The following is a 9,671-nucleotide window of genomic DNA, read 5'->3' on the forward strand; positions in this document are numbered from 1 at the left end:
AGTACGCACCTTTGGAGTGGAATCAAATGTGGGGTAGGAGGAACATGGTAAATATTTCTCAACATAAGAGTCGTAGTACTAGTTTGACTTTTTCAATCACGGGCATATATTACTTTGGTTAAAAAAAAATTTTTTTTCAGATTTTATTTTTTATTTGAAAAAGAGAGAGTGCATGAGGGAGAGGGAGAAGCAGACTCTCCGCTGAGCACAGAACCCAACATAGGACTCCAGGATCATGACCTGAGCCGAAGGCAGACACTTAACTGACTGAGCCACCCAGGTGCCCCCCACCCCCTGCAAAAAAAAAAAAATTTTAAGGGTTTAGTCTAGGGGTACCACCTAGATGGCTCAGTCAGTTAAGTATCAAATCCTGATTTCAGTTCAGGTCATGATCTCAGGTTCCTGGGATGGAGCCCCAGTAGGATTCTGTGCTCAGTGCAGAGACAGCTTGCCCTTCTCCCTCTCCCCCTCTATCTCTAAAATAAAATTTTTTTTAAAAAAAGAGTTTAGTCTAAAGGCTCTTTTATTCCCCCTCTTTGGGTCAAGGCAAAAAAAGGGAAGAAAAAAGAAAAAAGCATGTTATAGAAATGACAAGTAGTATGAAGCCATATTGATAATATCATCTATTGTATGCACAGAAAAGAATGCAAGATGACATACTCCAAGGTGTTAACAGTGATCATCTCTAAGTGGTAGAATTATAATTTTTTATTCTTTTCTAATCTTATCTATATTTTATTCTATCTTAATATATTAATAACATTTAGCAAGGATCATATATTGCCTCCATAAGGAAGAAAAACAAATAAAACCATTAAAATTAAAAAGAGAAGGAAAAGAAGAAGAATGGAAGAAGGGGGTAGTGTCACTAGATTCGAGTTCAGAAATCGGGCCCTACCTCTTCCTAGGTTTTTCCTCTATTAGGCATGTTTTTATCCTTTTGGGGCTTAAAGATTTCCCACTTTTAAAACAAGGATATTTCTACCTGCTCTGTCTCCCTAGAGAGGTTATTGCAAAAAGTATCCAAACCCGCCCAGTTGTAAAGCGTGTTATTAAATGTGGTAGATATGGCAAGAGCCATGGGAAGAACATGCAAAATGAGGGACTCCTTGTACTTCACACAATCCTCGGTGGCGCCACTGCCCTTCCTCCCTAGAGATGTTCACTCAAGAGCTTCCTCAGCCCACCTCAGGGACATCCCTCAGAAGCTCAGAAGCTCCTTCCTGGGAGAGCTGGCTGGAGGATGAAATTCAAAGACACCTCCTTTGGGCTTCTCCTCCTTTCTTTACCTTCAGGGGCAGCCCTGCAAAATCACATTCTCTATCCCTGCCCTTTTCAGAAACCTTCCATTTTCCAGGATACACGGATTTGCCCTCATTCCTCACCAGGCCCACCCCCCCCAAACATTCCCATTCCTCCTCCCACCAGGACCTATCCCAGCCGGACGCTGCCACACTGGCATTTTTGCACAGGGCCTCAGAGCGGGCCTCAAAGGGGGGCTCCTCCTAAGACCTCTACCAAAATAAGAGGACATTCCTCTCAGAACTAGGATGCTTTGAAAGGTCCAGGATTCAGGCCCAGGATCCAGAAGAGACTTAAAAGTCTACAGGAAGGAGGTGAATGTATTTAATGATTTCTATCTAAAGCCTTAGAAGACAGGCAGTAGCCCTTCAGACAAACTGTAAAATCTGTACCACCAACCTGTGCTCTGACTTGATGTTGACCATCAAAACCACTTACCCTGCATTGATACCAAGAAGTGCTCTGAAAGGAATCCTGAATTAGGAGTTGTTAGAGGATCCATTGTCCAGTCTCATCTCTACCTCTGACTAGCCAGCCACGGGATCTTGATGAAACATTAACCTCTCCCAGGCTCAGTTTCCTTATCTATAAAATGATTTGGTTCCTTTATTGCTTCTAGAGTTGCCTCTTGCTCTGTCATCTACTCTCACATTTTGCTTTCCCTGCTGTCTTTGTAGCTCTCAGCCCTATTGCCCACTCTCCTATAGAGGCAAAATCAACATGCCCCTGAGGAAAAAGGGAGTTGGCTGCCTCTACCTCCTGGACTCCCAGACACCAAGGCTCTCCACTTCCCCCACGGGGTCCCGCCTTAGCCCGCCTTCCTCCAAGGGCAAGCTAGCTGGAAGTACGAGTCATTAACATATGGAAGGACTAGGCATCCAGCGGCCACCGGGCCCCTGATAGAATAATGAGATTTTTTTTTGCAATATCAAGGACCTTCTCTTTACATAGAAATGATTACAGAGAGCTACTTTGATTTTTAAAATTTAATCCTCAAATGGTTGAAGTTACAAACTTGAAAAATCTAGGTCTCCCTTAAACTTTTAAGCTCAGTTTGGAGGTATTATTAGTCTTCATAAATACAGCAAGTGCTAATCACATTTAAGAGGTTTTTAATTAATGTTTGATTCCATTTACAAATTCAGTTTACAAAACTAACTCAAACATTTTAGGTCACATTTATGTTTTAAAATTCAATATATAAGTGATATATATTTAATATTTAAATTATATTATAAATACATTTGCTGCAATTATAAAATATACTATAAATATATTCAATATTAATATGTAACATGACATAATCTTCTATAAGGACATCAAACATCTAAAAATCTCTTAGAGCTCTAATAAAATAAACTTTAAAGTATGACAAATTTTCCAGTCTCTCAAATATTCCAATACTGACAGTAATTTTAGAATGTCTTTTAATTTAAAATCACAAAACTAAATCAATTTCTTAATCCCATTATTTAAAATAGTCAAAAAAATGACCATTACTCTCTTGGGCCAATTTCCCTTAAATATTGCAAATACTTCGAATACCAAGGGTACACAAATTAACAGAACTATTATGAGTTTGATGGTTCTCTTAAACATTTCTACATTTACTTACATATCTTTGCAAGAGGAAAACTGCTAAGCCAAGATCCAGTATTTACATTAGGGTAGTACAGTCTGCGGGTTAGCACAAATGTATGACAACACTGTACCGTAAATGATGGACTTGGCGGCAATATGGCGGGTCAGTGTGGGTTCATCAGTTATAACAAATGTACCACTCTGGTGGGGGAGGTTGATGATGATGGCTATTTATGCGTGTGGACAGGGCAGCTGTAAGCCATCTCCATACCTACCCCTCAATTTTGCTGCTCTAAAACTGAACACAAAACTGCTCTAACAAATTAAGTCTTCATTTAAAAAAAAAAAAAACAAAAAACTGCTTACCCTCTAAGAAACAATGTCAGATTAAATAGCCTGAGCCCCCTTGCAGCTGGAATAGGTTTGCCAACAACCAGAGGCCACTGGGGGTGACCCCACAGATCATGGCTTTGTGTCGAAGCCTGTTTCTGAGTTGCCTCGTCTCACAACCTACCTCCCCCAAATTCAGGTAACTCCTCACCCAATTCTCTTCTCTCCATGTGTTTAGCTTCAACCAGCCTATTTGCTGGTCCATTCTATCCTGAACTTTTTTCTTACTCATTTTTTTAGCACCACACCTTTACAGATATTTCAATGTACTCCTGCCCACCCCCCACCCCATAGAATTCCTCACGGCTTTGTCCAACTCTGTTTTCCCAGTTTCAAGATCATGTCACTGACGCCTGGAAGAAGGTAGGGTAGGTAGAGCATATTTAAATTTCTGGATGGCTTCCACCTTCCTCTCTATACAGATGGGAAACAAGCAGAGAATGTATCACTGTCCCTGACCTCTCTTTCCATAGTGGGGTCATCTCTGTCACTTCTCATCTGCCTGACCTCAGGCTTCTCCCGGTAGAGTCCTGCAGGCCCACTGGGTCTAGACACCCCAGGGTCAGTTCAACAGGCTGATGAGGTTGGCAAGGTATTTTGCATTTTTTTTAAACTCCCTCTCTCTCTCTCATATGCACATGCATCCACACACCCATAGGTATAAGTGTGCATGCACACACAGCTCTGTACAACTGACCCTCTGTGGCCCAGCGCACAGGCTCTGTGATCATGCCCATCAACTCCCACGAGGCTGGGGAATTCCACCTTGAAATCCCTAAGCAGGCTAATTCTATCATATCCTTCAGCTGTTGACAATGAGGCTGCCTAACCTATTTCCTTTTCAGTCTTCTTTTGTTGCAGATGCTCTTACTTGAATACAAAATAGGTTTCTCCACCACGGCACACAAGTGGAATGACTAGTTTAGAACAGACCATTTTCAAGGTAAGGGGAATAACTCAATAAAATTGATGGGGCAAGTCTCCCTCTTCTGACCAAGAGGGGTCCATGGTGCAGAAATGTAGTACAAGGAAAAGACACTGGACATAGAGTCGGACAAATCATTCTCTAATCCAATTTCTGCTACAAACTGTGCGTCTTGGGCCCAAACTGTGTGAGCCCTGGTTCCTCCACTTGTTACATCACCTACATGGTTACAGGGGCAACTGACAAGGATGTTTCCAAGATTACGTTTTAAAACATGTAAAACACTTGAATCTCTTCTTTGGGTGGTTACCAGGATTCTAACATGCTCCTGGTTTTCCACCTGCCTCACTGAGGTCCACCTCAGTCTTTGCTGGTTCCTCCTCATCTCCCCAGCTTCTGAAGATTGGGTTCAAGCCTTAGACTTCTGCTTTCCATCTCTACTTACTGCTTCGGTGATTTTAACCAGTCACATGGTTTTTTACATTGTCTGTAGGCCAATGAGTTGTGCATCCTGTCTCCATTCCAGAACTCCTCCCTGAACTCCAGACTCATATGTCCACCTGCCTACTTATCATCTCAGTAGGTGACACATAGGCATCTCCAACTACACGTTCCAACCCCACTCTCCTACAGTCTTTCCTTATTCAGTAAATGGCAATTCCATCCTTCCAGTTGATTGACTCCAAAATTGTGTAGTCATCCATGACTCATCTTTTTCACACCTCCTATCCATTCCATCAGTAACTCCCGGAATGGAGTTCTACCTTCAAAACATCCTGAAAAACACTGTTTTTCACCACCTCAGCTGCCGCCATCCTGACACAAGCCAACAACATATCTTACCTGGACTCTTGCTATAGTTTCCTAAGTAGTCTCCTTGGTTCTGGCCTTGCCCCTTCCAGCCTCCGCAGTCTGTTTTTCACACAGCAGATGCAGTAATCCTGTTAAAATATAAATTAGATCATGTTATTCCTCTTCACAATACTGTCCATTTTCTACCCATCACATTCAGTGAATCACACTTACTAAAATATGGGGATCAGGTTGCCTGGGTGGTTCAGTCAATTAAGCATCTGACTCTTGGTTTCTGCTCAGGTGGTGATCTCAGGGTCATGGGACAGAGCCCTGTATAAGGGCTCCACATTCATCGGGGAGTCTGCTTGGGATTCTCTCTCCCTCTGCTCCTCCCCCCCAACCCCAGTGCATGTGATCTCTCTGATAAATAAATAAATCTTTAAATAAAATAAAATATATTTTTAATTTGCAAACCAGTGTCTGCTTCATAGGGTTGTTACTATATGTCACTATATGTGAAGCATTTAGAACTGATATTCACTGAGTGTTTACTGCATAGCAAGCCCTGCCCTACATACTTTACATATATACTCATTATATATCAGCTTATTAACCCTCATAAGAATTTTGGGGTATGTACTATTATTATACCCATTGTACAGCTGAGGAAGTCATATTACAGAGAGATTAAATACCTCTCCCAAGGTCACACAGCTAGTGAGTCGCAGAACTAGGTTTCCACTCCAGACAGTGGGCCACCAAGGCCTGTGTTTTTACCAACCTGCCTAGTCAGGAAGCCTTCTTCTGTGACATACTCTTTATTTTATTTTTAAGATTTTACTTTAAGTACTCTCTATACCCAACATGGGACTTGAACTCTCAACCTTGTCACACACTCCACCTCCACCGACTGAGCCAGCCAGGTGCCCCAGTGGCATACTCTTTAGATGCTGAATAGTATCCCATCATATAGAGGGACCACTAATTGACTTAACCAATTCCTCACTAAGTCATCTGACCTGATCATTCTTAAGCTTCTCACTTAAGGTAGGAAATTCATGTATTCGACAAATATTATTGAATGACAAAATACTAGGCACCGGGGACACAGCAGTGAACAACCAAAAAATGGATGTAAAACTGTTGTCACACAACTTACATTATTTAGAAGTACTTTTTACAATGGAAGTGTCACCAGAGGCCTGATTTGCTTATTGACTAATTGTTCTTCTCTACTGAGGCAACCAGACTCAGCTTCATTCATTTGACATATCTCTTGGGCAAGGTGGTCAGCTAACTTCAGCGGGAGGAATGAAAATGATTCAGACATGGACCTTGCTCTCAGGAGGTTGTATATTAACACGTGTCGGAGTATCTCTAGGAAGCAGTTCTTGTAGAACTTGTTTCTGGGTCTATCCTGCGCCTTTTTTCATTTGCATACCTGTTATTAAACATCTAAGCTCCCCAAGGTGGAAGAACATTCATGTGGTTTCTTTTTTCTCTTCCCACAGAGCCTAGGAGAGTGCTTTGAAAACAATGGCTTCACAGATCTACGGAGTCCCAAGTTCTAGAAAGAGTCCCCAAACTATTTGGCCACAAATTTGATTCCCCCATTGTTCTGCTTTTATTTAGGCCACATCAACAGAGAGAAGAAGAAAAGAATTAAGACTTTGAGCCACCTTTAATGATTATATTTTAATTATTCTCTCCCTGACTTTTAACCTTTTAACCATTTAGCCGCTGGGATGGAGGAACCCTGACAATCAACTAGAATTTCACTTCAAAATACAAAAGATTAATCATCACACACACACACACACACACACACACACACACAATGCATGCACACATGCACACACACCCTGCTTAAAACCCTTCAATGATTTCCCATCATTCTTGAGGAAAAAATGGGCAAATCCTCAGCAAGGCCTCCAATGCACAAGGCCCCAAGTGGCCTGGCTGTGCCTGCCTCTCCAGCCCGGCCTCACAGGGCACCGTAAGTGCTCTTGCTTTCTGCATACTGGCCACAGGGCCTGGCTGTGGTTCTTGAAACAAGCCTGCACCATTCCGCCCCAGGGCTTTTGCACACTCAGTTTCCCCTTCCTAAGAAAGCATTTTTTCTCCAACCTTCAGATTCAACTCAATCATTATTTCCTTGGGCAAGCTTTCACTAGCTCAGGGCCCCAGACTCCACCTGGTGTCATAACTTTCTCAAAGCATCCATACCCTTCCTTTAGGCTTAGGCATCTGTTCATTCAACCCAGTTGTAATTTTACTTGTGTATGTGAAAATACATCATTGATGTTTCTCTCTCCTCCACTAAACTCTAGGCTTCGTGAGCTCAAGAATCATTTCTGGTTTTACTCATCATTATACATCCAAAGCTGAGCACAGTCCTGGAAACCTTTACAGTGATCATTCATTCAACAGATATATAATGAGCACATTCTATGTACACAGTCTTGTTCTATGTGCTGAGAATACAACAGTGAACAAGCCCAAATCCCTGTCTTTCTGGAACTTATATACTGGTTTTGGAGAAGAGACAGTAAGCAAATAAACAAGATGTTTTCACGGGCATAAGTGTTATCAAGATAAGGGGGTAGGATGTGACCACTGGGGATGGGGTGGGATACTACGTCAGACAATGATCAGGGAAGGCCTCTATCGAGAGGTAACATATGAGCAGAGTCTTGAGTATTTTGAAGGTGGGGCTGGAGTTTCTGTGCAAAAATTGGAATAGTCCCAGGCCAATGAGAACAATCAACTAATCACCCTAGCACAGAATGCTGCTGAGAGCCTGACTGCCTGCCTTTGGCCTCTTACCCAAGAGTATGTCTCTCTCATACCTCCTAAGTGTCTTTTCCAGAAATATTCACTTTTTGAGAAACTATTAGAGCTTAAGACTTAATAAATACTTTGTAATGATGAGGCTTCCCAGGAATCCACCCCCACTCAGCTAAGAATGATCTTGGCTTTAAGATTCCCAGACACACCAGGCCCCCTCCTGTCATCCACCAACTCTTGGAGGCCCATATTTGGACTTCCATTTGGGTGAAATCCACCCACCAGGAAAAGCTCATTTCCTCCCTCCCTCTGGCTCACACTTGCAGCTGGAACCTTCCCCTACAATATCCCTTGGCAGACTCCTTCTTTACTCCCTCCTGGCTGGCTGTGCTTCCAGCGAGTTCCACCCAATAGTAAATTATCTGTCATAAACTACAGAGTGGCAGATCTCTCCCCAGGGGTGTTCCCACTCCTCTGGGCCCCAACAATTTGTGGCTGCCCCCTTGGAACAGGTGCTAATTCCTCCCCCATTCTAATTGCTCTAAACTACCTCTTTAATGGATTCCAAAAACAGTTCACTGGCTAAACTTATTTTTTGTTTCATGTCCAGTCAAATTCCCAAGCCACTGTTAAGAGCTTCTCTTTTTCTGTTACCCCCTTTCCCACCTTCCTTCACCCTAGCCTTCTCCCCTTGCCTCCCCACTGCCTCCAACTGAGCTGAGTGTCCTAGTGCTCCAGAGCCAAACCTACAGGGCTCTGATCCCAACTCACCTCCCACCAACTGTATGGGCAACATTATTACCTACCTCACTGGGATGTAAAGAGGGTAAGAGAGTTAATTCACATTAAGCACCTAGAACAATAGTACACAGTAGACCTTCACGCGAATGTATTGCACAAATGAAATGTTGGCTCTTATTACTATCCTCAAGAACTAAGGGCCCTTTCTGCTGTGCTGGAGAGTAAGTGGCTGCAGTCTCTGGTTTTATTTGAAGAGACAAAATGCCCTTCTGCCCAAATGCCTCCCTCTCAACTTTAGAACTCCTACCACTAGCATCTGCATTTTAAATAACATGGGGAGGAGAGGAAACATTGTAACAATTATTCTATTATTTTTCTAGAAGAGTTTATCAGATTAAATGGAAGAAGAATAAGCTTATAGCTGGATGGGAAGGAGGGAGTATGTGGTTTGTGTGGAGAGAGGGTCCGGGGCGGGGGACAGGGGGGAGGGCACTCTAAGGAGGGGGCACCATGAGGGCCCTGGGTCTTGAGAGGGTGAGAAAAGCTGAAGCAGAGGGCATGCAGAAATGTAAAGGGTGGAGAGAGAGAGATACAGAGACAAAATTCATCTAGGTTGTTGGAACCAAGTGTTTTTCTAAACCAACACACCCTTCTTCCCCAGCTCTGCCCCAGTCGAGACTGAGCTGTTTACTGCAGGCATCCTGGTCACGAGAAAAGAGCCCGTATTTCCAAGCCAGTCTAAGCTTAAAGAAAAATGCCAATTCTACCATTTAGAGACTGACAAAAGTTAACTGAACCTTTCTAAACCTTCTCTGTAAAACTGCCCCCCCCCAAAAAAAACTCTTAAATAGTAAAGTTGTGAGGATTAAATAAGGGAAAACCTGTGAGAAGCCAGGGTTGGGCTAGCTCCTGGGAAGCACTCAAATCCTTCAGCTTCCTCTATTACCCCAGCTCCAGCCCTGGGCACACTCGGTCAGCTTTCTCAGCACACGCTCAATCCTCTTGTACAGTTTCATGCCTGGTCTTTGCATGTGATTTATTCCATTTAATTCAATTCAACAAAAATCTTGTAGAATGCCAAGCACTACACTGAGTGCTACGGATACAAAAGGATCAAGTCCCATTTGCTCCCTCCCCACCAAAAACATGT

General features: G+C 42.9%; 1 long non-coding RNA gene across 1 annotated transcript in view; it reads right to left on the reverse strand.

Annotated features, from left to right (window-relative positions):
* LOC308346454 overlaps positions 1 to 5,140 on the reverse strand; it is a 44,504-nt gene extending 39,364 nt beyond the window's left edge. Inside the window, exon 1 of the long non-coding RNA XR_013967183.1 lies at positions 5,042 to 5,140. This is a non-coding gene — a long non-coding RNA (uncharacterized lncRNA). The remainder of the gene's footprint in view (positions 1 to 5,041) is intronic.
* Between the last annotated feature and the right edge of the window lie 4,531 nt (positions 5,141 to 9,671).

Source organism: Martes martes (assembly GCF_963455335.1).
Source record: "Martes martes genome assembly, chromosome: 7".
Taxonomy (NCBI): Eukaryota; Metazoa; Chordata; class Mammalia; order Carnivora; family Mustelidae; genus Martes; species Martes martes.